Source organism: Chiloscyllium plagiosum, chromosome 12 (genome assembly GCF_004010195.1).
Source record: "Chiloscyllium plagiosum isolate BGI_BamShark_2017 chromosome 12, ASM401019v2, whole genome shotgun sequence".
Classification (NCBI taxonomy): Eukaryota; Metazoa; Chordata; class Chondrichthyes; order Orectolobiformes; family Hemiscylliidae; genus Chiloscyllium; species Chiloscyllium plagiosum.
Window position 1 is genome coordinate 77,852,213 of NC_057721.1, and position 26,762 is coordinate 77,878,974.

The 26,762-nt window shown below is 43.6% G+C and overlaps 1 long non-coding RNA gene across 9 annotated transcripts in view; it reads right to left on the reverse strand.

Moving 5' to 3' along the window:
* Positions 1–26,762, reverse strand: part of LOC122555422 — a 324,887-nt gene that overhangs the window by 85,248 nt on the left and 212,877 nt on the right. For all 9 annotated transcript variants that reach the window (XR_006313267.1, XR_006313270.1, XR_006313266.1 and 6 more), the window contains one exon: positions 22,783–22,857. This is a non-coding gene — a long non-coding RNA (uncharacterized LOC122555422). The remainder of the gene's footprint in view (positions 1–22,782; positions 22,858–26,762) is intronic.

Consider the following 26,762-nt stretch of genomic DNA (forward strand, 5'->3'; position numbering starts at 1 on the left):
TGCATTTTGGGAAAGCAAATCTTAGCAGGACTTATACACTTAATGGTAAGGTCCTAGGGAGTGTTGCTGAACAAAGAGACCTGGGAGAGCAGGTTCATAGCTCCTTGAAAGTGGAATCGCAGGTAGATAGAACACAGAACAGTACAGCACAGAACAGGCCCTTCAGCCCACGATGTTGTGCCGACCATTGACTCATGTATGCACCCTCAAATTTCTGTGACCGCTGCATGTCCAGTAGTCTCTTAAATGTCCCCAAGCTAAGATTTGCTTTCCCAAAATGCAGCACCTCACATTTATCTGAATTAAACTCCATCTGCCACTCCTCAGCCCATTGGCCCATCTGATCAAGATCCAGTTGTAATCTGAGGTAATCTTCTTCACTGTCCATGACACTTCCGATTTTGGTGTCATCTGCAAACTTACTAACTATACCTCTTATGCTCACATCCAAGTCATTTATATAAATGACAAAAAGTAGTGGACTCAGTACCAATCCTTGTGGCACTCCACTGGCTATAGGCCTCCAGTCTGAAAAACAACTTCCACCAACACCCTCTGTCTTCTACCGTCGAGCCAGTTCTGTATCCAAATGGCTAGTTCGCTCTGTGTTCCATGAGTTCTAACCTTGCTAACCAGTCTCCCATGGGGAACATTGTCGAATACCTTACTGAAGTCCATATAGATCATATCCACCATTCTGCCCTCATCAATCCTCTTTGTTCAAGTTCAAGTTCATGAGATATGATTTCCCATGCACTAAGCCATGCTGACTATCCCTAATCAGACCTTGCCTTTCCAAATACATGGAAATCCTGTCCCTCAGGATTCCTTCGAACAATTTGCCCACCATCGACGTCAGGCTCTGCACAACTGGAAGGACAACGAGGCAATGTGATAGATGGTGAGGAGCTGGAGGAAGGGGAGGGCCCTGCGCTGAAGGAAGTTCTCTTTGTGGATGTCACAGCTCAGCTGCATTGGGAGCTACAAGGCAGGCAGGACCTGGTGTGAGATGTGAGCTGGGTGCTGCAGACCATCATGTAGACCAAGGTCAAGCTTCAATATTTGGTTCACATTGTGGGGACAACCTGAAGCCTGTATTTGTTTCCTTTGCTCTCTGTCAATAAAAAGTCACATTTGGAACCATCCGATTACTAGTCTGTATGCAATGTTCCCTTACTGGACAATGACAATCTGAGGGTGATCACTGGGCAATGCAGAGAGAGGAGTAGAGACTCAGAGAGATATAAGTTGAGATAAGATATAGATAAGGTTAAGTAAACTGAGTGGCCTTCTGGTTAAGCAGTGGTGGGTGTGAGATGTAGAAGGGAGTGTCAACCTGTGTGCCATGAGCAGCGTGGTTTTATGGCTGCTGTGCCATTACACTGCCAGTGAAGGGTGATGCCAAACTGCCAACAATGTCCAGGTGTTCAGCAGTATCTTCAAAAAAACCTGGCATGAGCATTCAGGGCTGTAAACCTTTTGTGTTGATCTGTTCTCGGAACAGCGCATCTTAAGTTGGGGTAGAAATCAGACATGGGGGCACTATCGGGATGGTGTTTACTGAGGTGTATTTGGTAAGATTTGGCGAGAAAACTCACCAAGCCTCGTAGCAAGAATTCCTCCAAAAAAAACCCAACACAACTTGCACTAGCTGTAAAAAAAGCAAGATTCAGCACAAAAAGAACATCAACAGCTCAGTTGTACAGCATGGAAACAAACCCTTCGGCCCAACCAGTCCAGGCCGACCATAATCCCACTTGCCTGTGTACTGCCCATATCCCTCCAAACATTCCTTGTTCATGAACTTATCCAAATGTCTTTTGAACATTGCAACTATGCCTGCATCCACCACTTCCTTTGCAAGTTCTTTCCACACATGAATCACCATCTGTCTAAAAACATTGCCCCTCAATTCTTTTATAAATCTTTCCTTCCTCACCTTAAAAATATATTCCCTCATCTTGAAATTCCCCACCCAAGTGAAAAGACCCTTGCCATTCACCTTATCTATACCCCTCATGATTTTATAAATCTCTAAAAGGTTACCCCTCAACCTCCCACACTTCAGTGAAGGAAGCCCCATCCTATCCGGCCTCTCCCTATAAGTTAAACCCTCCATTGCCGGCAACATCCTGGTAAATTGTTTCTGAACCCTCTCCAACTTAATAATATCCTTTCTATAAAAGAACTGCCATTCGGTAAGATCACGGTCAAACTGATTCTGGTTTTGATTCCATTTTCCTGTCTGACCCCTTTGGTCTCAGCACAAACTCTACGGTGCAATAGTGAGAGAGTGCTGCACTGCCACGGGTGCTCCCATTTGGATTATGCATTGAGTAGAATGCCCATTTCATGGGAAGGGTATTGTTGGCTAGGCTAGTATTTATTGCCCATCCCACACATTCTCCCCAAAGCTGCGTGGGTTTCCTCTGGGTGCTCCGGATTCCTCCCACCAACCAAAGATGTGCAGGTCAGGTGAATTGGTCATGCTAAATTGCCCATAGTGTTATGTTCATTAATCAGGGGTAAATGTAAGGGAATGGGTCTGGATGGGTTACTCTTCAGAGGGTCAGTGTGGACTTGTTGGGCTGAAGGGCCTGTTTCCATACTGTAGGGAATCTAACCTAATCTAATCTAATCGTTCAGAGAGCAGCTAAAGGTCAACCACATTACTATGAGTCTAGAGTCACATTTGGCCAGGTAAGAGTGACAGATTTCACTCTGTAAAGGACATTAGTCAACCAGATGGGTTTCTACAACAATGGACAGTGGTTACATGCTCACCATTAGACGAGTGATTTTTTTCAAAATTCCTGAGTTTTGAATTCACCATCTGCGATGGTGGGGTTTGAACCTATAAGAACAGTGTCAGCCTGTACTTCTAGATTGCTAGCCCAATGATGTTACCATTGTGTTACCTATTACCCCTTGCTGCAAATTGGTAGCCGTATTTCATACCTAACAATGGTAGAGAGTGTTTTGAGGTGACCTAACATCATGACAGGTGCTGTGCAAATTTTAAAGAATGTCTCATCCCACCTTGACCTCACCTCCACACCCCCCCCCCCCTTTCACTCTGTCTTCCAACCTTTTAAGATATTTGTATTCCTCCAAATTGTCCTCTTGGCTACCAGTTGCCAGGGCCTTTTGGGATTCCAAACCTAAGCCTTCTTAGCTTTCTTCTTCTGCCTCTTCCTTCAAGATGTTTCTTTGAAATGCTAATCCAGGGGATCATCTGCCCAAATATTTTCAATGTTGAAGTCTTTTTGTTAGGATTCCTATGAAGCATCACGTTGCATTTTTACTATGTTAAAGGTGGTAGATAAATGTAAATTATAGCTATTACTCTCTTCAAGCTGTAATGAGTAAATTGGGACTGGTTAAGCCAGTGCCTCTAATAATCTTGGAGCCTGTTGGTCAGTGACACAGTAGAAAACAGGTGCTGCCTCAGCCATGTCTCAGTTGGTAGCTTACTTGCCTCTGAATTCAAATCCCATTCTAGAGCTCTTCAGTATAAAAACTGAGGCTAACTTCCCAGTGCAATAGTGAAGCAATGCACTATCTGAGCTGTTCGATCATTGTGTTCAATTATGAGAGACTGTTTACCATTGATGTTTACTGTGCTTGATTAATTAAGCCTGGGCATGGACTCAGAGTGAAGGAAAGTTATTGGAAGAAAGAAACCTGAGCACACAGACATTTTTAAGGACTAAATAAAACTCATTAGACAAAGTCATCACTGCATAGTTCCAAAACAGAATGAGATGATGGTTCAGAAAGAGTTAAGAGTCACAGAACATTGAGCTCCACCCATTCCGATATCACACTCAGTCCATAGGTGGAGATGAGAGTTCTATAGAACTTTGAAGAACAGGACTCAAAACGTTAAGTGTGTTTTTCTCTCTGCCAGGCCTGCTGAGGTTCTGCAGCATCCCCAATCTGTGTTTCAGACTTCCACAGTATTTTTTTATTTATTTGTGGGATGTGGGCGTCACTGGCTAGGCCAGCAATTACTGTCCATCCCTCATTACCCAGGGGGCATTTAAGAATCAGTCCCATTGTTATTGGGTCTATACTTGTGTGTAGGCCCGACCAGGTAGGAATGGCAGTTTCTTTCCCTAAAGGACTAGAGGGCCTAGGTTTAAGGTGAGAGGGGAAAGATTTAAAAAGAATCTGAGCGGCAACTTTTTCACACAGAGGGTGGTGCATGTATGGAATGAGTTGCCAGAGGAAGTGGTGGAGACTGGTACAATTACAATATTTAAAAGGCATCTGGATGGGTACATGAATAGGAAGGGTTTAGAGGGCTATGAGCCAAGTGCTGGCAAATGGGACTAGATTAACTTAGGATATCTGGTCAGCGTGGACGAGTTGGACCAATGGGTCTATTTCCATGCTGTACATTTCTATGACTCTATGACATTAGTGTACCAAATGGGTTTTTTTTTCCTTGACAATTGACAATAGTTTCATGGTCACCATTAGACTCTTAATTTCCGATGTTTTATTGAATTCAAATTCCATCATCTGCCACAGCTGGATTCAAATCCAGATCTCCAGAACATTACTGGGTCTCTTGTTAAAAGGTGTTATGAGAACATAACAATTGCCTCCCTTAATTTGAGTTGGATACCAGTCTTCAGAGAGAGCAGATGTATTCTGTACAGTTCCCGCGAATCTTAGTAATTATGCCTGACTACTCATATGGTCGTACTTATTTATATCATGCAATACACCAGCTTGTTAACTAGGAGCAGTGCCACATCTGTCAAGTCTCTGTGATAGTGTATGGTCCACCATACAATAGACAGGCCCTAGACAAAATAGCAACAAAAGAGAATTGATGGTAATGAGCTTCCTCAAACAGACTTACCCTGAGCCATATCCTGGCAGAAGTGGCAGGACAGCACAGTGGCTCAGTGGTTAGCACTGCTGCCTCACAGCACCAAGGACCCGGGTTTGAACCTGGCCTCGAGCAACTGTCTGTGTGGAGTTTGCACATTCTCCCAGTGCTGAAAATGTGTTGCTGGAAAAGCGCAGCAGGTCAGGCAGCATCCAAGGAACAGGAGAATCAACGTTTCAGGCATAAGCCCTTCTTCAGGAAGGGCTCCCAGTGTCTGTGTGGGCTTCCTCCGGGTGCTCTGGTTTCCTCTCACATTCCAAAAGATATGCAGGTCAGGTGAATTGGCTATATTGCCCATAGTATTAGGTGCATTAGTCAGTGGTAAATGGAGAGAAAATGAGTCTGGCTGGATTACTCTTCAGAGGGTCAGTGTGGACTTGTTTGGCCAATGGTCTAGTTTCCATGCTGTAGGTAATCTGATACCACAAGAATGGCAGTTGGAAAATACAAGATCTCATCAAAAGATGATTGTGAAGGGTTGTTTGCTTGGTAAGATATGAAAGATCCAACAAGACTATTCAGAAGAGCAGGAGGTACTCCCTGATGTCCTGGCCAATTTGTCCACCTCATTTAATGTCACAATAACAGATTATCTTTTATAATCTGAACATTGTTTGTGGGAGATTCCTGTATGCAAATTGATTATTGGATTTCTGTCTTTATAACATTTCAAAAGACACTTGATTGGCTGCCAAACGCTTTGAGAGACCTGGTGGGCCACAAGAAGTGCTATATAGACACATTTTTTTTTTCTTTTCATCCTGCTGATAATCATGGATTTTGGCTATCATTGTACATTACACAGTTGAATATCTCATTGACTCTGGCTCAGCTAGATGATGCTCATCAGCAGCATCAAAAACAACTTGCATTTATGTTAGATTTTCTAAATAAACCTGTTCAGGGATGTCACTACCCCTCTGGAGCAGGTAGGGCTTGAACCTGGGCTTCCAGGTTCAGAGGTACGGAAACTACCAGTGTTTCACAGGAGCCCCTAACTTGTACTTAATTAGCACCACTAACAGAGTTCAGGTAGAAGGTGCTGCACAGCGGTGCTTACCAAAACAGACTGATCCCAAATTACTCGGACACGACCAAAAGCTTAGTTGAAGAGGTCAGTTTTAAGGAAGATTTGAAATGAGGAATGAGTGGTCAAAAGGTCTGGGGAAGGAATTCCAGAGCTTAGGAAATAGGCAGCTGAAAGCGCAGCCACACTGAATGGCCGGGCAGAGAGACCCAAACAAGTGGACTTACCCTGAAAATTAGAGCGGAATTGTTCAGGAGTGATGCCAAGAAAGACATCTTCATGCAAAGGGTAATGGAAATGTTCCCCCAAGAACCTGTTGAGGTTGAGGAATCAAATGAAAGCATCAAAATCGAGATTAATCAACTTTTGTTAATGGCAAGGCTATGAAGGGTTATGGACCAAGATTGGGTTGATGGAGTAATGGTACAGATCAGCCATGATCTAACTAAATAGGAGCTGAATGGCCAATTGCCAACATTCTGCTGTACACTGGGTAGACCCAAAGCTTGTGTCATATCATGCTTTCAATGAGATGACAAGGCCGCAAGACGACGAGCTCTGAGATGTTGCAAAGACCACCCAAAACAAAACCTGCACCTTCACGTTGCCTCAGAGTTTCCCATCCGGCAGAGTTAACATTCTTCTCAAACTAAAATGAAATACGCATCAAGAAATAGTGAGGTCGCACCAAAACCTAACGATCTACACATGGCAAGGCCGGTTCTGAACATAAGCACTCAAATAAATGCAAAGGACTCTGGAAATCAGAAGCAAACACCGAGAATGCTGGAGAAACTCAGCAGGTCTGGCACATCCATGCGGAGAGAAAGAAAGTTTCATTTCGAGTCCAATAAGACTGAAGCAGAGTCACACCGAACTTGAAATGTGAACCTGCACTCCAAGGTCTCTTTCTTCAGCAACACTCCCTAGGACCTTACCATTAAGTATATAAGTCCTGCTAAGACTTGCTTTCCCAAAATGCAGCATCTCACATTTATCTGAATTAAACTCCATTGGCCAATCTGGTCAAGATCCCATTGTACTCTGAGGTAACCCTCTTTGCTATCCACCACACCTCCAATGTTGGTGACATCTGCAAACTGATTAACTGTACCTCTTATGCTCGCATCCAAATCATTTATGTAAATGACAAAAAGTAGAGGACCCAGCACTGAACCTTGTGGCACTCCACTCGTCACAGGCCTCCAGTCTGAAAAATAACCCTCCATCACCACCACTGTCTGTCTCCTACCTTTGAGCCAGTTCTATATCCAAATGGCTAGTTCTCCCTGTATTCTGTGAGATCTAACCTTGCTAATGGGGAACCTTGTTGAACGCCTTACCGAAGTCCATATAGATTACATCCACCGCTCTGCCATCATCAATCCTCTTGGTTACTTCGTCAAAAAACTCAATCAAATTGGGGGACAGGAAATATTTCTGGCTGTAAAAGCTACTCTTTTTTTGTGGTATTTTAGGTGCTGGAGGTGATTTCCTCGAATTCCAGGAGCAGCAATTACTGTTTTATATGCTGTTGCATTGTTTTGGAACTTTAAAAAAATCAAAACAACAGCAGTTTTAAAACGGAGAAGAACAGACAAAGGAAGCACATGGTGAGTTGAGCCCAGGTATGGACCTCAGAGAAAAAGGGAACAAAGTGTTGAAATCACTGGAAGCTTGAGCTGTAAAAATGGAGCAGACATTTTAAAGCACTGTAATTGAAACCGATAGATGTACCAGAACAGTGCAGAGGTGACACTAGTTACCAAATTCCAAAAAAGGTCTAAAGTCACTGAGTCATGTCACAAGCCACCCACAAACACCACCTCAGAATTTCATTTTCGAAAAGAATTCCGTCAAATTTCTTTTTGAATGCATCGATACACTCTGAATTCCCAGCCAGCTTGTTCCCTTCACTTGCTCATTGAAATGTTGGGTCTGACTGATGTGGGATTTATAGCAATACCAGGGACCTGGGTACAATTCCAGGCTCAGGGAACTGTCTGTGTGGAGTTTGCACATTCTCCCCGTGTCCGCGTGGGTTTCCTCTGGGTGCTCCAGTTTCCTCCCACAGTCAAAAGATGTGCAGGTTAGGTGGATTGGCCATGCTAAATTGCCCATAGTGTCCAGGCATGTATAGGTTAGGTGCCTTAGTCAGGGTTAAATGTAGAGTAATAGGTTAGGGGAATGGGTCTGAGTGGGTTACACTTTGGAGGGTCTGTGTGGACTTGTTGGGCCAAATGGCCTGTTTCCACACTATAGGGGTTCTGTGATTCTCTATGATGGGGAACTCACGATTTGAATGGAGAGGCTAAGTGGAACAGCACTGGAAGCAGACGGTGGGAGAAGGTGTTAGTGGCAGTGACCACCACCGTGGCCTCCAACATAGGACCAGGGTGTGTATCAAGGTGCAATATTGGTGTTCAAGGGGCAGGGAGAACATTTGGAGGCTAGATTCAATGTGGTGAGTCTCCACATGGTGGGGATAGGTGAAAAATGGCAGTTGAGGTAGAATGATGGAATGGTGAAAATGGAAGCTCATTTGGGGTGGTGGTATACCTGGTGATCAGGCAGAGTACAGTGCTGATGATGTCCAACACAAACTGCATTTCCTGACATCACTTTCCATTCTCAAGAGTGCGGCGTGTGAATAGAAACTGACTGGGACATGCCCAGGGCGAGCAAGGTCAGTGTCAGTTTGATGGGCAAAAGCCTGGGATCTGGGTCTGCTGGACATTGAAGGGTCAACCTCACGTAGCAAGCATTTGCAAACCCAGCTAGCTTTCATTTGCAAATATTTCTTCACCATTCACAATACTAAGTGTGCAATACATCAAAGGTGATTGAAACATGCCTTCGGTGCATGTGACCCTAATATTGCCACTAACCTTGACATCATTGAGATGGCAATGATTTAGAAGGAAGAGAATGGTGGGTAAAGTGACCCTTCACTTGTAGAACTTCCAAAGATGTTCTGAAATTAGGGGAACACTGCTGCATTATGAAGCATACAAGTATGGCAATGGACTCTAATGTGTGCAATTGAAAGTGGAATGGTTGATATAGGTCTGGGTTGGGAGGGATCACTGTGCAGTGGGCACTCCGTTTTGGAAGAAGGTATTGGTCACTGAGCACCTTCACCATGTCGATGCACAAACTGCAACCAGGGTGGGCGGCACGGTGGCACAGTGGTTAGCACTGTTGTCTCACAGCGCCAGAGACCCGGGTTCAATTCCCGCCTCAGGCGACTGACTGTGTGGAGTTTGCACGTTCTCCCCGTGTCTGCGTGGGTTTCCTCCGGGTGCTCCGGTTTCCTCCCACAGTCCAAAGATGTGCAGGTCAGGTGAATTGGCCATGCTAAATTGCCCGTAGTGTTAGGTATAGGGGTAAATGTAGGGGTATGGGTGGGTTGCGCTTCGGCGGGTCGGTGTGGACTTGTTGGGCCGAAGGGCCTGTTTCCATACTGTAATGTAATCTAAAATAATCTAATCAGGGTGTGGGGGAGCAAATAGGAGAGCCGCTGAATGTCCAGTTCCACAACTTGGAATGCTCTGGGTGGGAGAAGGTCTCTCAGTATAGTGTAGACAGAGTGTGCTGTACCATCCTGGTGCACTGTGCTGTGCACAGTTTGAGGTGATGTGATAGATGCCGAGGAGCTGGAGAAATGGGAGCCGTCATTGGAGGGGAAGAGGAGGAGGACCCTGCGCTGGAGGAAGCTGTCGTTGTGCATGTTGGAGCTCAGCTGCATTGGGAGCTACAAGGCAGACAGGACCTGATGTGAGGTGCGAGCTGGATGCTGCAGACCATCATGAAGATCAAGGTCGAGCCTCAATAATTGGTTCACATTGTTGGTACGAAATGCAGCCTGTATTTGTTTCCTTGTGCTCCATTCTGTCTGCCAATAAGAAGTCACATTTGGATCTGTCTTCATGATTCGGAGGTGCCGGTGTTGGACTGGGGTGTACAAAGTTAAAAATCACACAACACCAGGTTATAGTCCAACGAGCGTCGCTCCGAAAGCTAGTGTGCTTCCAATTAAACCTGTTGGACTATAACCTGGTGTTGTGTGATTTTTAACTTTGGATCTGTATGATTGCTTGCCTATATGTGATGATACCCCTCAGGACAATAACAATATACAGCTGACCACTGGGTACTGGGGACTGAGCAGCAGGGACTCCAAGTGGGTAGCTAAGGACAGGTAAAGTGTGCGGCCTGGTGGTTAAATGAGGGTAAAGGAATGGGGCTGTATGCGTGGGGAAGTGTCAACCACTCCAGCTCTGTGCCAGGGACAGTGTGGATTCTGTGGCTATTGTGTCATTTCATAGTCAGTGAGGGGCAATGCCAGACAGCCATCACTTGCCCAGCCACATGGCAACCACAAAAATGGGCAGATTTAAGGGATGCCAGTCTTCCGATAGATATCTACAGAGTGGCACGTTGGTTTGCAAACCGTAACATGTTGCAAAATGTAAGGGGTACTTTAGGGGTGGGGCAGTTGATTGGGCTCATTTGTTTAGATTGGCTAAAAGTATTGCCTGGCCTCGCGGGTAGAATCCTTCCAGAAATCTCTGAGCAACTTGCAGTTCGCCACAAAATAAGGTCCACGTCAACCCAATGTTTCCACAGGTTGGTTCTGAATTTACTCTGCTTCAAACGCAGGCCAATCTATTGGTCTACATTATCTAATCCCTGGAGAACCCAAGAATCAGCAATCCTACTGCCTCCCAATCTTCCCTTTCCTAGTCAGAAAAAAATTGATTAAGTCTGTCCCTGAAGGTTGATTTCATTATTTTAGCCTGTACTAAAAAGCCCGCGGGTCTGTGGTGACTCAATTAGGCTGATCATTTGGCATTGATTATAGAGACTACAATAGCTCTCTAAACCTCTTTGACTTTTCATCTTTCCTTCTCTTCTTTGAGCAAGGTTTTAGCTACCTCTCCTGATGTCTCCCACTTAATATGTCTTTTTTTAAAACTCTCATTGCAAAGCGCCTTTGTGTGCTTTTATGATTTTAAAAGCACAGTGAAGATTCAAGTTGTCGTTGATTCAGGTTTTATAAAACCCAGCTGTTGTTTATGCTTCTGTCATAAATACCTTGCTGAATCACAAAATGGCTACAACACAGAAGGAAGCCTTTCAGCCCATCGTGCCTGCACCGGCTCATTAAATGAACCAATCTTGGCCCTGTCCTTGGTTTCTGCAGCTTGCTGTGGTGAGGAACACTTACCATTGTTATGCCTTTGGAAATAATCCCATTCGGCCCCCACAGGAGCTATCCATAAATCAGTTCTCCCAGTGACAACTGAGTGCTGCCAACACTAGCAAGCATATTCTTGGAGGTTCCACCACAATAAGCTCGGCTCCCCGTCCCGTACACTTCCAAAATCCGTTTGCTCTTAAAACATTCACCCCCCGCCTCAACACTAGCTTCCCTTTCCTGAAGAAAAGGCAAACAGACTCTGAACTGGACAGATTCTGACCGATGTCAATCGGAGGGATTCCTTTTATCTCAAAAATATTTTTATATCCCTAATACTTTTATAAACTATGAGTAAAAGAAAGAGACCTTTCCAATGTATACTGTCTCAAAGCATAGCCCTGGAAATTAATCATTAATTCATGGAGGTTACGGGACAATCTTTGAGAATTACAACTTGATGGCAAAAGTTTTTCTCTATGGCTTTATTTTTTATTTGCTTTTATACTCAGCTCCACTGAAAAGGAGCTCCCTCTCCATAAATAATAATAACAATAAATAACAGAATACGAGAGAGGGAGCCATTTTGAGGGGACAGATTCTACCATAGCTTATGCTGGTTGCTAAGCAACAAAAACCACACAATGAACAAAATGGATTCCATCTCACCATCGTCATTTTATGAAATATTTTAAATTGGTTCCTCTGCCAATTATTTTAAATCAAGTACAGTATTTATCTGCATATACACATTTTATATATAGTTAGCACTTTCTAGATTGGAGGGAGATCCCAGCATTTTCCAGAGATCAATGGTAATATCACAACTTTTCTCAATTTACATTAACCACTTCCCCAACCAAAAAGAAGACTTGGGTGTACTTGGCACAATTGCAGAATTTGAGATGACGCCAAAGTTTCGAAGTGTTACCAGGGTGAGGAATAAGCACAGGTGAGCAGAAAGGACAAATATGTGGTATATGAAACTTGACGCTGACTTAATGTAAAATAGTTCATTTTGGTTGCAAAGACAAGGAATGGAAATATAAAGACTACAATGTGAAAGGAACGGGGTGTGTGCAGTAACAGGGAGACCTGGGGTACACACTGTTGAAGACAGGCAGGACAGGTTAAGGAAGTGATCAAAAAGGTATATGAGCTGTTTGGCTTTATAAACAGAAGAATGAGGCTGGACTTTAATCCCCCCTTGCCATGTGCTTTGTGGGGTTTGGAGGCGGGGGGGGGGGGGGTCCATTCAATTGACTTGGGCATCACTTTGGGTCATCCACAATCAGAACCCTGCTGCCACTGCAATTGAACCAGCAGTGGGGGTATTGCTGGGGGAACCTGGCTTCCAGTGGGACAACTGGATCCATAAAGTGGGAAAATGATGTCCACATAAAGGCCTCATCTACAGCTGGATTTAACTAGCATCAAGAGATGCTCATACCACACGTCCAATCCCTGTGTAGGTTAGTGGCCTATAAAGAAATCTTTCATAGCGAGGGGATTTGTGTACAGGAGCAGCGATGTTTTGCTTCAACTAAACAGAGCTTTGGTGAGACCACACCTGGAGTGCTGCGTGCAGTTTTGGTCCCCTTATTTGAGGAAGGATGTTGTGGTTATGATCGGGGTGCAACAAAGTTTTACCAGAGAGATGAAGAAAGACTGGCTCAGTTCGGACTATGTTCATGGAATTTAGAAGAACAGGGGGAATCTCATTGAAACCTATTCAATTCGAATAGCATTAGACCAGAACAAATAGCAAAAGCATGTTCCTAATGTCTTGGGAGCCTTGAACGAGGAATCACAGTTGAAAAGTATGGCACAGACCATTTAGGTTGGAAATGAGGAGTAATCTCTTTACCCGAAGAAGGGTTAGCCTGTGGAATTCTCTGCTACAGAAAACGTTTGAGACCAAAACATTTGAATGTTTTCAAGAAGTCTATACAATATGACATATAAAGATCAGTATAGTTCTTAGGTCAAAAGGGATTTAAGAGTATGGGGATAAAGTGGGATCAGGCATTGAATGGTGGAGCAGGCTCAGGGCCCTGGGAGTGTTGCCGAACAGAGACCCCGGGAGTGCGGATACATAGTTCCTTGAAAGTGGAGTCGCAGGTAGACAAGGTGATTAAAAAGATGCATGCCATTACTGGTCAGATCAGTGAGTATAGGAGGTGGGATGTCATGTTGCAGCTGTACAGGACATTGTTGAGGCCACCTTTGGAATATGACATACAATTTTGGTCACACTTCTACAGGAAGAATGTTGTTAAACCTGAAAAGGTGCAGAAATGATTTATAAGAATGTTGGAGGGTTTGAGCAATGGGGAGAAGCTGAATAGAGTGGGCTATTTTCCCTGGAGCGTTGAAGGGTAAGGGGCATGCAAAGAGTGAATAGCCAAGATCCTTTACCCAGGTTAGGGAAGTCCAAAACTAGAGGTAATTTGGTTTAAGGTAAGAGGGGAAAGATTTAAAAGGGGCCTAAGGGGCAACTTTCTCATGCAGAGGATGGTGCTTGTATGGAATGAGCTGCCAGAGGAAGTGGTGGAGGCTAGGACAACTGCAACATTTGAAAGGCATTTGGACGTGAACATGATTAGGAAGGGTTTAGAGGTATATGCACCAAATGCTGGCAAATAGAATGAGGTCAGATTGGGATGTCTGGTCAGCACAGACAAGTTGGTCTGAAGAGTCTGCTTCTGTGCCGTATAACTCTAAGAATCTATAACTGAATGGAGTACTTCTATTCTTTTTTTAAATGCTTCCATGAGAAATGTGTTCTTCTCGAGAGTCCCTGAAGTTCTTATACCCCACCATCAGACACAGGCGCAGAATTATGCCATTCAGCCAATTGAGTCTGCTCTGTCATTCAATCATGGCTGATATTTCTCAATCCCATTCTCCTGCCTTCTCCCCATAGCCTTTGTTTTCTTTACTAATCAAGACACTATCAATCTCTGTCTTAATATCTCGGCCCACACAACTTTTTGTGGCAATATGTTCCACAGATTCAGCTCTCTCTAGCTGAAGAATTTCTTCCTCATCTCAGTTCTGAAGGGTCGTCTTTTCACTCTGAGGCTGTGCCCTCGGGCCCTAGTCTCTCCTACTGGAGAAAACCTCGCCTCCATGACCACTCTATCCAGGCCTCTTGGTATTCTGCAAGTTTCAATCAGATCCCCTACTCATCTTTCTAAAGTCCATTGAGTACAGACCCAGAGTCCTCAACTGCTCCTCATATGACAAGCTCTTCATCCTCAGACCATTCCTGTAAATGTCCTCTGGGGTGACCCTCATCTAATGCCAGCATATCCTTCCTTAGGATAGGGAACCAAACAGTGGTAGTTAGCAACATTATGGTGAAGTTCATTGACCAAACTTAAGAGGTTTATAAAATCATGAGAGACGTGGATAGGATGAATAGCCAAGGTCTTTTCCCCAGGGAAGGGGAGTCCAAAACTAGAGGATGTAGGTTTAGGGTGAAAGGGGAAAGATAGTAAAGAGACCTGAAGGACAACATTTTTCACGCAGATGATGGTGCGCATATGGAATGACCTGCCAGGGGAAGTGGCAGATGCTGATACAATTGTAAGTTTTAAAAAAGGCATTTGGATGAGTATATGAATAGAAAGAGTTTGAAGGGATATGGGCCAAATGCTGGCAAATGGTACTAAGTCATTGTAGGATATCTGGTCGGCATGTACGAGTTGGACTGAAGGGTCAGTTTCTGTGCTGTACAACTCTGTAACTCTACATTCTTCTCTGCATCAGAAAACAAAAGGCTGGTTGTGCAGTCTGCCTAATTCCAGGGTTCAGGAAATATGCTTTGGGTTGGAGATGAACTTGTAGTGGGGACGGGCAAGAATACAGTTAGATTAGATTAGATTCCCTACGGTGTGAAAACAGACCCTTCGGCCCAACAAGTCCACACCAACCCTCCGAAGAGTAACCTACCCAATCCCATTTCCCTCTGACTAATGCACCTAACACTACGGGTAATTTAGAACATCGAATTCACCTGACCTGCACATCTTTGGACTGTGGGCGGAAACTGGAGCACCCGGAGGAAACCCACACGGACACGGAGAGAATGTGGAAACTCCACACAGACAGTCACCCGAGGCTGGATTCAAACCCGGGTCCCTGGCTTTGTGAGGCAGCAGTGCTAACCACTGAGCAACCATGCCGCCCTTCTTGTCATGATCCATGTCAATATGAATGACCAGGCATGAGATTTTTGCATAGTCGTTATGAAGCTCAAAAGTCATAACCTCTGGATTACCTGAACCATGAGTAAACTAGCACAGATCAGATCAGATGAGAAAGATGACGCATGTTTCAAAGACTGGTGTGGGCGAAGTGTGTTCCGATTCATGGGGCAGTCTTACCAGTTTGGGGAAAGTGAGATCTGTATCACTGAGATGGTCTACACCTGAAACCTGTTATCTAGCAAAGTGCACAACAAGGAAAGTGAAGAGGGATTAAGACGAAATAGTGGCAGCAAGGAATGCAATTTTGGAAGAGTAGAGACAAGGAAAGAAAAAAGCATTAATATTGGAAATGATAACTAAATGTGGATAAGTCTAGAGGTTATGAAGATAACAAAAGAAACAGAACTAAAGGCTATGCATGTAGCATTTTGAACAAATCAGATGAATGGAGAGTACAAATAGAAACAAATGACTTTGATTTGCCTGCAGAGACCTGGCTGCAGGATGACATTGACTGGGGCCTGAGTATTGAAGGCAATGGTATATTTAGGAAGGATAGGAAGCAAGGTAAAATATGGCAGTGTGGTCTGATAAACTAACATGGAATTAACACAATACAGGGGAATGATCTCAGCTCAGGAAATCAGGATGTAGAAATGGTTCGGGAGGGATGCAAAATTATAAAAGCAAGAAGTCACTTGTGGAAGTAGTGTGCAGGCTTGCTAACAGTAACCACATTGTAGGACAGACTAAAAGGGAGGAAATAATGGGAGTTTGTCAGGAAGGTACACTGAGAACCATGGGGATTTAAATTTACATATCACCAAGAAATATCAGATGGACAAAGACAGCCTAGGAGTTCATACAATATTTTTAGGACACCTTCCTAGAACAGCATATTCTAGAGCAGAACAGAGAGCTGGCTATATACTTAACTTTGTGTTCTGCAACACGATAGGATTAATCAATGACCTCATAGCTAAGGTGACTCCACACAGCAGCAACCATAATATTATTGAATTTTACACTCACTTTTTCTTAGGGAAACCCCTAAGAATGCACCTATTGTCTATTGTCTATTAGTTTTAATTTCCTACAATTCCTAAGATTCAAGGAAGGTGCCATCAGAATAGAAAACAGGGAATATAACTCCTATATTCAAAAAGGGAGGGAGACAGAGAACAATAAACCACAACAGTTAGCTTAACATCTGTCTTAGGAAATACATTAGAGTTCATTATTAAAAATATTACAGCAGGGTCATTAGAAAGATTCATGGTAGGCAGGCAGACTCAACATGGGCTTGTGAAAGGGAAATCATGCTTAGTGTATTTATGGAGTTCTTCAAGAGAGTAACATATGATGTGGATAATGGTGAACTGGTAGATGTATGATGTGGATAATGGTGAACTGGTAGATGTATGATGTGGATAATGGTGAACTGGTAGATGTACTGAACTCAAATTTCCAGAAAGCTTTTGATGATGTGCCTGAAAGGTTATTGTGGAAAATAAAAGCTCATGGTGTTTGGGGCAGTACAGTTGAATGGATGGAACACTGACTGGCTAACAGGAAGCAGAGTGTAGTCATAGATGGGTCTTTTTCAGGTTGGAAAGGTGTAATAAATGATGTGTGACAAGGAACAAGGCTGGGATCTCAATGGTAGAATCATACAAGAAGTCCCAGGAGGCATTCTTCAACATTGGGAGCTACTTGTTATACTTTTTAACTAAGTTCTGGATGGAAAGACATGATTCTCATTATGCAGTGGTTAGTTGCCTAATAAGGATGATTATTGCTTGTTAACAACCTTATTAACTGCAAATCACAGCTCATTAATATTCAGCTTTCTATCATACCATCTACCGCAGGTAAATCAGACAATTGACAATTCCTGTCATGAACTTCTGAGGGTGTACCTGGTAATACCAGCTTGCCACTTGCCCCAAAGGACCTTCATACTGGAAACCAAGCACCTACATCTCCGTAAAGGTAGTAGATTCACCATTCTAATTCCTGGTATACAGAGGAACCTCAATTATCCGAAGAACATGGGCAGGGAGTATTTCTTTTGGTTAATCGAATGCTGGATAATTGACGCCAGATAACACAGTTAGCCACACATCGGGACCTTGCGATCTTGTTCAGATCATCTGAAATTTGGTTAATTGAATGCCGAATAATCGAGGTTTCTCTGTAGATGGATAAGTCAAAGAGGAAAGATTAAATGTAATCTCTCTCCCATTTAGAAGAATGAGGTGTCATCCAATTCAAACAAATAAAATTCTTACGAGGACTGACAGAGTAGATGCAGGATGTTTCTCATGGCTAGCATGAAGAGGAACAGGGGCACAGTCTTAAGATTTGAGGTAAACCACTGAGATGAGGTTGAATTACTTCACTCAGAAGCTTTGGCGAATCTTTGCAATTTTCTGCCCCAGAGAGCTGTGGATGTTCAGACATTGAGTATTTTCAATCATTTCTATATATTTGAAACATTTAATTTCCTGCACTATTTGTGTAAAATCTGAAGTTCAGCCATGATCTTATTAAATAACAGAACAGTCTTGGCAAGCTAAATGATCTACTCCTGATTCTATTTCTAATATTCTTATGTTCTCGTTTCCTGAGTATTTATTTCTCATGTTTTCTGTTCTAGACTGTCACTAATTCTTCTTTTCAACTTCATGTTCAGTTAATGAGAGTTTCCGTCCACATTTCTGAGACTGAATCCTAACAAAGCACCAGATGTTCATCAGTTGACGGAAATGCATCAAGTGGGTAATATCGCTCTTACCAGTTGATATAAGTATGTATGAGCCAGAAAACCAGGGCTGGCAAAACTGACCATGATCTGAGATCATTTAAGGAGACAGAGCGACGAAATTTACTGAACAGGATTTAATAACACATCAATCTTGATATTTGCTTTAGAAAGTAAGATCAATTAATTGCTCCCCTTTTACTCCCACTGTGCAGAATTCCATTCAGGCATTAATCTCCTTCACATTTGAGAACAGAACACTGTATGTAAGAAATAGTAACGACAGTAGCCACTTGGCCTATCAAGCCTGCTCAGCCATCAAACACAATCATGGCTGGTGCTCTACTTTAACTACACCTTCTGTATAATCCACATAAGCCTTAATTTCCTCAGTATTCAGAAACCCATTGAACTCAGTCTTGACTATTGTGAATAGTTGATTATAGCTTGCTCTCTAGACTGGAGAATACCAAATTTCACTATCCTATGAGTGAAGACATTTCTCCTCATCTCACTCCTCAATAACTGATGCCATGTTCTGGAGTTCCTAGCCACAGGAAACGTATTTTCAGCATTTACCCTGTCATCATCCATTAAGAATTTCATAGGCTGGATTTTCACAGTCAAAAAGTCTCTGTTGAGCTTCAAATATGAGGGGGTGAGATCTGGACCTGGAATCCTACTTCCAGATATGGCATCATTTCCCCTGGAAGATTAGGATGACTCTCAAATGTAAGAACCAGAACTCGACAAGGCTATTTGAGCTCAGTGTGGAATTGAAAGAGGAACCATTTTTGTTGTGGCAAGACACATAATCTGCAGTGATGGAGCCACAACATTAAGGAATAGAGATAAAGACTCAAGGAAGGTAGAGAAGGGCTGTAGAACTTTCAAGTTGTGAAGTTAGTTAAATCCTTAATCCATGAAAAAATTCAAACAAACCTGCTTGTGTCAGTGAGAGTTGAAATAGTCTGTTCTACTAATGACATTAGCTATTTATTGAAATTTATCTAACAGCTATTATTCTGCCCATATTGAAGCTTTGACTGCTTCCCACAATAATTGATCAAGTTAGTAAAGGGGTTTAAAAGTCTTGAATGGGACTTTAATAATGGCAATTTTTTTATTATAGCAAAGACTGAGGTATTTAGATCTTCATTTTATTTCATCTTAACATAGCAGATATTGCACCAGTTGGCATGGAGGGTGATGGCCAAAAGGTGGGGACATAAGTTGGCATAAAGTTGTCACGGATCTCTAAGGATTCATAGGAATGGGTGGAACATGGCTTGGTATGGGTTAGGTATGGGAGTGGGTGTGTGTATGGGAGGGATGGAGTGTTGGGGGTGATGTGGTGAGGGTTAGAGGGCTCAATATTTCACTAGGCTTCTTAGAGAACCACAACGAGCCATTCAGACAGCTCACCTCAGCGTCCAGCAGTTTCTGTCGCAGCCTCCAATCTGCCAGTGGTAGGCCATACTCCAAGCTGAATCCATTCCCCCACCCATCACTACACTGGGTCCAAACACACATCTAATGGGGAAATCTTTCCTGAGTTAAACACACCCAGCTGAGAAATCTTCCACCTCCAGCCTATAGATCTCAATAACGTCAACTCAATGCTGACTCTTCTCAATCCCTGGGAATCTCAACCTACCAAGCTCAAACTGCCTTTAATTGGTCAATGCTCTTATCAGAAGCCTTTCCAATGAGCATTCCTTGCATTCTCTCTGGAGTATATTCTTCATACATAGGATGCCAAGATTGTATGCAGTCTTCCCATTATTAAACATGCCTCTAATTTGCTGATTTGTACACTACCCTACACTATATAAGGCTTACAGAACAAAATCTCAACAAAGACGAATAGCCTTCTTCCCTTTCCTTTTGGCCTATCCCTTCCAAAAGTGAAGTATTCTGAAATACCTCACTCTGCATCTCAGTCACTTTGTAATCACTTCATTGCAATGTATAGACTCCCAATGTATAGAATGCTAATGGAGCAATCCCTTTTTCCCATTCATTCAAATTGTACACGATTCCAGTGATAGAAACACTCTTTTTATTCAATCAAGTTATGTACAATTCCAATAGATGAACCCTCTTCCCATTTACTCCCTTTGCATACAACTCAAAAAGCTCAAACCCCCTTCTCATTCACACCCATTGTGATAATTCCAATATATTAAACGCCCTTCCTATTTAATTCTATTGTATAAAATTCTAATGGACCAACACCCTTCCCACCACTCCCACTTTATTGAATTCCAATGGATCATACATTTATTCCACTGCACAAAATGTGAATGAATAAGACTCCTTTCTTAGTCACCCACATTTCTGGACTGCAATTATCCAAATACACTTCTCAATCATGCCAATTGTATAAAATTTTCATAGGTCTCACCCTTTTCCATTGACTCCTATAGTGTAGGATTCCAAGAGGACAGTTTCAAGAATTGTAGGAGTCCCTTCGGTATGGAAGCAAGCCATTCGGTCCATTGAGTCATACTGACCCTCCAAACAGCATCCCACCCACAGTCACCCCTCTTCCCTATCCCTATAACCCTGCATTCCCCTAGCTAATCTACTAGGGTGTTCTACTACAGCCAATGCACATCTTTGAATGGTAGGAGGAAAACAGAGCACCTGGAGGAAACTCACGCAGACACAGGGAGCATGTGCAAATTCCACATGGGCAGTCACCTGAGGCTAGAATCGAACCGGGATCCCTAGTGCTGTGAGGCAGCAATGCTAACCACTGAGCCACCCATCATGTAAAATTCACACAGATCAAATCACTTTGCGCTCACTTTCTTTGTACAGAATTCCAATGAACCAAATCCATTTCTATTCATTGCCAGAACAACAGCTGCAATTCAAGTATTACTTTCCATTATGGTTTGTGAGTCTGGATGGTTTGTATTTTAATAAGAGCTCTCTTACAAGTCAGAATTTAGAGCTAGTTATTAGAAACGGAGGCTGGTGAGTTATTTCAATGGGGCACAGGCTAGGGGGATAGCTGAGTATAATATTCCTTTTCAGTAAAGTTTGAAAAACAATTCTAATTGGTGTATGATCAGGTTATTAGACTACGCCCAATCATTAGTTACCTGATTGAACTTGTTTCCAAATGAAAGTTAATCTCCTGCATGCTTCATGTGGCTTTTGGTCTTGACACGGGGAGGCTAAACCAGATTATATATCTGGCAGGGAGCACAATGTACAGACAGTAACCTATACTGTACTGGGGACTGCAGAGGAGCAATTGTCATGCCATTGGTTGTTTTTCCTTTCTATCCAAACTTGTCTCTTGGTTGTAATCTTTCTGTCCTTTATGGTCAATGCTCCTCTGGGCCTATCTCCCTTGCTTCTCTATAAATCAACTTATCCCATTCCCCCTCCTCACTTTGTTGACATCAACTCTGATTGCACTATGACCTGCACTAACTCACTCTGGGCAACACTTCAAAGCAGACAATTCCTTCCCTTAGCTTGCAGTCAGAAAGACATTGGAAATCTAGATTGACAAGACTTTGTCACAACTTCCTTTCTTGCCTCATCTTCTCTCCTATGGTTCTCTCAGTGACCCTTCCTCAACTATTTGCCTTGGCCCCTCATCAAGGTTTCTTAATCTCAAATGAAAAGCATCAGGATGCAGCACATATTTTATCTTTTTCCCCTCTTCATTTCTTAAGACATTCCCACAGCTCCTTCATTTCTCTTGCTGGGCCTTAATGAGATGAGGTGCATGTTAAACCACTCTACATTCCCCTGTGTATGTTCTTGTCAAACCAACTACTCTGAAGTGCACTAGAGAAGGGCAAGGCAAGCTCCTTTTTATGTCCTTCTCTCAGGTGGTTTGTCTAAGCTTACTGCCTCCTCCAGATGAGATCACAAACTCTGTGTGAGGTAGTGTTGAACTTCAAGTCTGAATGGAGAGAGACAGAAAGTGGCAGAGAGAGTGCGAGATTACAATGTGGAAACAGGCCCTTCGGCCCAACAAGTCCACACAGACTCTCCAAAGAGTAATCCACCCAGACCCATTCCCCTACCCTACATTTACCCCTGACTAATGCACCTACCCTACACATCCCTTAACACTTTGGGCAATTTAGCATGGTCAATTCACCTAACCTGCACATCTTTGGATTGTGGGAGGAAACCATAGCACCTGAAGGAAACCCACGCAGACACGGGGAGAATGTGCAAACTTCACACAGACAGTTGCTTGAGGCTGGAAGTGAACTCGGGTCCCTGGTGCTGTGAGGCAACAGTGCTAACCACTGAGCCACCGTGCTGCCCGTTGACAGAAATAGTGACAGAGTGTGTCTGAGAGACAGAGCAGGGAGAGAGAGTGAGAGACAGGGTGCGAGGTGGAGAGAGAGAGAGACAGAGTGAGTGAGGGAGAAAGAGAAACAGACAGACAGAGAAAGAGAGAGGGAGAGAGAGAGAGGGTGTGTCTGTGTGCAGCTGTGCACAAAATTAATTAAGGACAAAAATCAAACTTCTGTCCATTTTCATTATTGTCCCACCTTCCCAGAAAGCTCCAAAGAGATTGTTTACAACACTTGCAGGTAGCAGCCTCAACCTCACACTTATTTTATTATTATTATTTGTGGAGTAACTTAGGGTCCCAGTGGGATGAAATGGAAGGGAAGACATATCTTCTACCTTGTTGTCACAGGACTGTCGTAGAACCTTTCATTTCATGCTGGTCTTTGCACATTTTCTCAATATCTTTACTTCCTGTAAAGCAAAAGATTTAGATTAGATTAGATTGGATTACTTACAGTGTGAAACAGGCCCTTCGGCCCAACAAGTCCACACCAACCCGCTGAAGCGCAACCCACCCAGACCCACTCCCCTACATTTACCCCCTCACCTAACACTACGGGCAATTTAGCATGGCCGATTCACCTAACCTGCACATTCTTTAGATACTTATTGGAAATCCTGAGTGTCAAAGACTTGGTGAGTGGGAAGATATTGCCCACATTCTTTGAGATGTAAGAAGTTATGAGGGGCATAGACAGGGTGGAGAGGACCAAATGTTTCCCCTTGATGACCAGGAGTTGGTGGTGGTGGTGGTGGCGGATACAGATTAAGGTAAGGTGCAGGCAGTTTAGAGGGGATTTGAGGGAAACCTTTTTCACACAGAGGGTGGTGGGAATCCAGAACTCACTGCCTGCAAATGGGGGAGAGGCAGAAACCCTCATAAGATCGAAGAAGGATTTAGATGTACATTTGCGATGCTAAGACACAAAAGGCTATGGGCCAAGTGCTGGAAAATGGCATTCAAATGGTTATGTGGCTGCAGTGGACGTGATGGACCAAAGGACCTTTTCCTGTGCCATAGACCTCTATCAGTCTATGACACTAATGCCCTAATAAGCTACTTTGTTTCTTTAAACACCCAATAATAAGTATGCTTGCCTGGGCAATCTGAGTTCCCAAAGATTAGATTCCATACAGTGTGGAAACAGGCCCTTCAGCCCAACAAGTCCACACCAACACTCCGAAGAGTAACCCACCCAAACACTTTTCCCTCTGACTAATGCATCTACCACCATGGACAATTTAGCATGGCCAATTCACCTAACCTGCACATATTTGGACTGTGGGAGGAAACCGAAGCGCACAGAGGAAACCCACGCAGACATGGGAGAATGTGCAAACTCCACACAGACAGTCACCCAAGGCTGGAATCGAACCTGGGTCCCTGGTGCTGTGAGGCAGCAGTGCTAACCACTGAGCCAGCGATCCGCCGCATAGTCAAAGCAATCCTTACCCTGCTCTGGGGAAAAGCAACTGTGTATTCCCCACTCCCATATGAAAACGGCTTGCTGTTCAGTGTTAATCAGGGCCGTTTACGTTTTGGGACAAAACTCGATTTTATAACACAGGATTTCAGAAACAGTTTTCATGCAGTGCTTTCAGAATTGCACTCTTGTCCAGCCTTCTCTCAGTGCTCAAAACCTTTAGCCCGAGGGACAACTTCTTTGCTGACGACACAATCTTTCGCTGGGTTAGGGAGGGCTCTGATGGCTCTTTGCGTTCTTAAAGCATCTTGAGAGGTTTTGATTAAGTGGATATGGGGAAACTATTTCCACTTGCAGGACGGTTGGTAACCAGAGGACAGACATTTTATATAATTGACAAAAAGAACCGGAGGGGAGATTAGGAGTTTTTTTCTTGCACAGCGATTTGTTTACAGTCTGGAATGCATTGCCTGAAAGGGTGGGGGAGCGGAGTCAGTAGGAACCTTCAAAAGGAAATTTGAGAACAGTTTGAAAAAGGAAAAAAAAGCAAGGAGCAGGGGAAACGAGACTGACTGGTAATTCTTGAACAGAACGGGTACAAATATGATGGGCTGAACAGCCTCATTTTGTGCTATAAGATTCACCAAGTATACAACTACACTGCAAAATGAAAGGACTTCTCTCTTTACAAGGAGGACTGAGAATCCTGTTTCTGAAAACAATATAAGATTAGGGCCCCATTTGAGGGTCATGTAAGGATAAGGTATTCTGGCTGAGTTCCTAGAAGCACAAGACCTTCTTGTCAAGTGTTCCGCACACAAGCCAAAAAGCAAAATAACAGCTTGATGAATCTTTCTCCAACACATGTTGCGTTGATAATCTCTCCTGATTTTTTTTTCCCCCCTCTGATCCCCAGGTTATTATCCTGTACACCTGGAATTTCCTGTTGGTGAGTGGAAGATAAAAAAGTCTACAGTAGTGAGGTGACGCTAATTAAAGTGGCAGGTCTAACTTTATTCCTTAAAAAAGATTTGGCTCTGTGAGCAGCACTTTCACCCCAGAGTCATAAGGTCCTTGGTTCAAGGCTCACTTCAGGGACCCAAGAACAAAGTCTGCCATTGGATGTAAAAGATCCCATGACATGCTTTCGATCAAGGGCAGGGAATCTAACTTTAGTGCCCCAGACAATACTGATCTTTCAACAAACACCTTAAAACCCATTATTTTTGGGAACTTACTATTCACACATTTGTCTTTTACACTGCCACATGGAGCAAACATCAGAATGAATATAATTGGATGTTCCAAAGATATGCCAATCATTGTGTCAACGCCTCTTCCTTCATTGTTCACAAACTCAGTCCTGACTCTCTCTTAATTCTAGAGCTGCCTGGTACTATTGGACCTTCTTGACTTGAAAATTAGAGAGTCCCAGTGCAGGAAGTTGAAGTGCACTGGGAACTGTGAAGTGCAGCTGCTAAATGAATTGTTCCTGTCACTCAGTACAAATTGGCTGCTTATCTCATGGACCACAAAAGCCAGATGAAAAGGTATGACATCAATCTGATCTTATTATCCAGGAGGCCTTCCCAGTTACGGCTACTTGTGGTAGTTTTTTTTTGAGCAGGGGATGTGGAAGGAGTGACAATATTGCAACTTCAAACGATTGTAAAATCTGCTTCCCCTGATAGTTAGTTCATTGCCTATGCCATTACTATGCCTAGTACTGAAGGGTATAAATCAGGAAGATTTGAAGCTGCCTGCAGTCTCAACTACGGCATTGTAATAATTCTCCTGGCAGCTCTCCCATCTTGCATCCCTCTGTAAAGTTGAGCTCATCCCAAACTGCTCCCTATATCCCAATTTACATCAAGTATTGCTCACCTCTCACTCTCTATTGCTCACTGATCCACACTGACAACACTTCAATTTTTAAGATTCCCATCTATGCTTCCAAATAATTCCATGGGTTTAAAATCCAAAACACCTGAAGATCAGAAACAAAAACAGAAACTGCTGGGAAAGCTGAGCAAGTCTGGCAGCATCTGCGGAGAGAAATCAGAGTTCACGTTTCAGGTTGAATGATTTCTGAGGGACGGTCACCGGATCCAAAGCGCTAACTCTGATTTCTCTCCACTGCCAGACCTGCTGAGCTTTTCCAGCTACTTCTGTTTTTAACTTCACTACTTTGCCCCTATGTCTATTAACCTCCTCCAGTTTTACAATGCTCTGAGACCTCTGCTCTCTTCCAATTCTGTCCTTCTGAGCATCCTCAATTTTTCACTGTGCCACAATTGTGAATATGTCTTTGGATATCTAGACTGTAAGCTCTGGAACTCTATCTACAAACCTCACTGTCCCTCCCATCTTCTTTTAGGATCTCTTTAAAACCTATCCCTGTGACCAAGATTTGGGCACTGGACACACATACGGATAATAATGGGACAGTGTAGGTTAGATGGGGCATCAGATTATTTTCACAGGTCGGCGCAACATCGAGGGCTGAAGGGTCTATACTGCGCTGTAACATTCTATGTTCTATGTAAGTCTCCATATGCAGCTCAGTGGTAAACTTGTCCAATAGGTAGGTGGGGAAGGAGATGAAGGTGATAGGTCAGGGAAGAGAGGGTGGAGTGGATAGGTGGAAAAGGAGCTGGGCAGGTCGGACAAGTCCGGACAGGTCGAGTTACTGGAGGTTAGAAACTAGGATGAGGTGGGGGAAGGGGAAATGAGGAAACTGTTGAAATCCACATTGATGCCCTGGGGGTGAAGTGTTCCGAGGCGGAAGATGAGGCGTGCTTCCTCCAGGCGTCTGGTGGTGAGGGAACGGCGGTGGAGGAGGCCCAGCACCTCCATATCCTCGGCAGAATGGGAGGGGGAGTTGAAATGTTG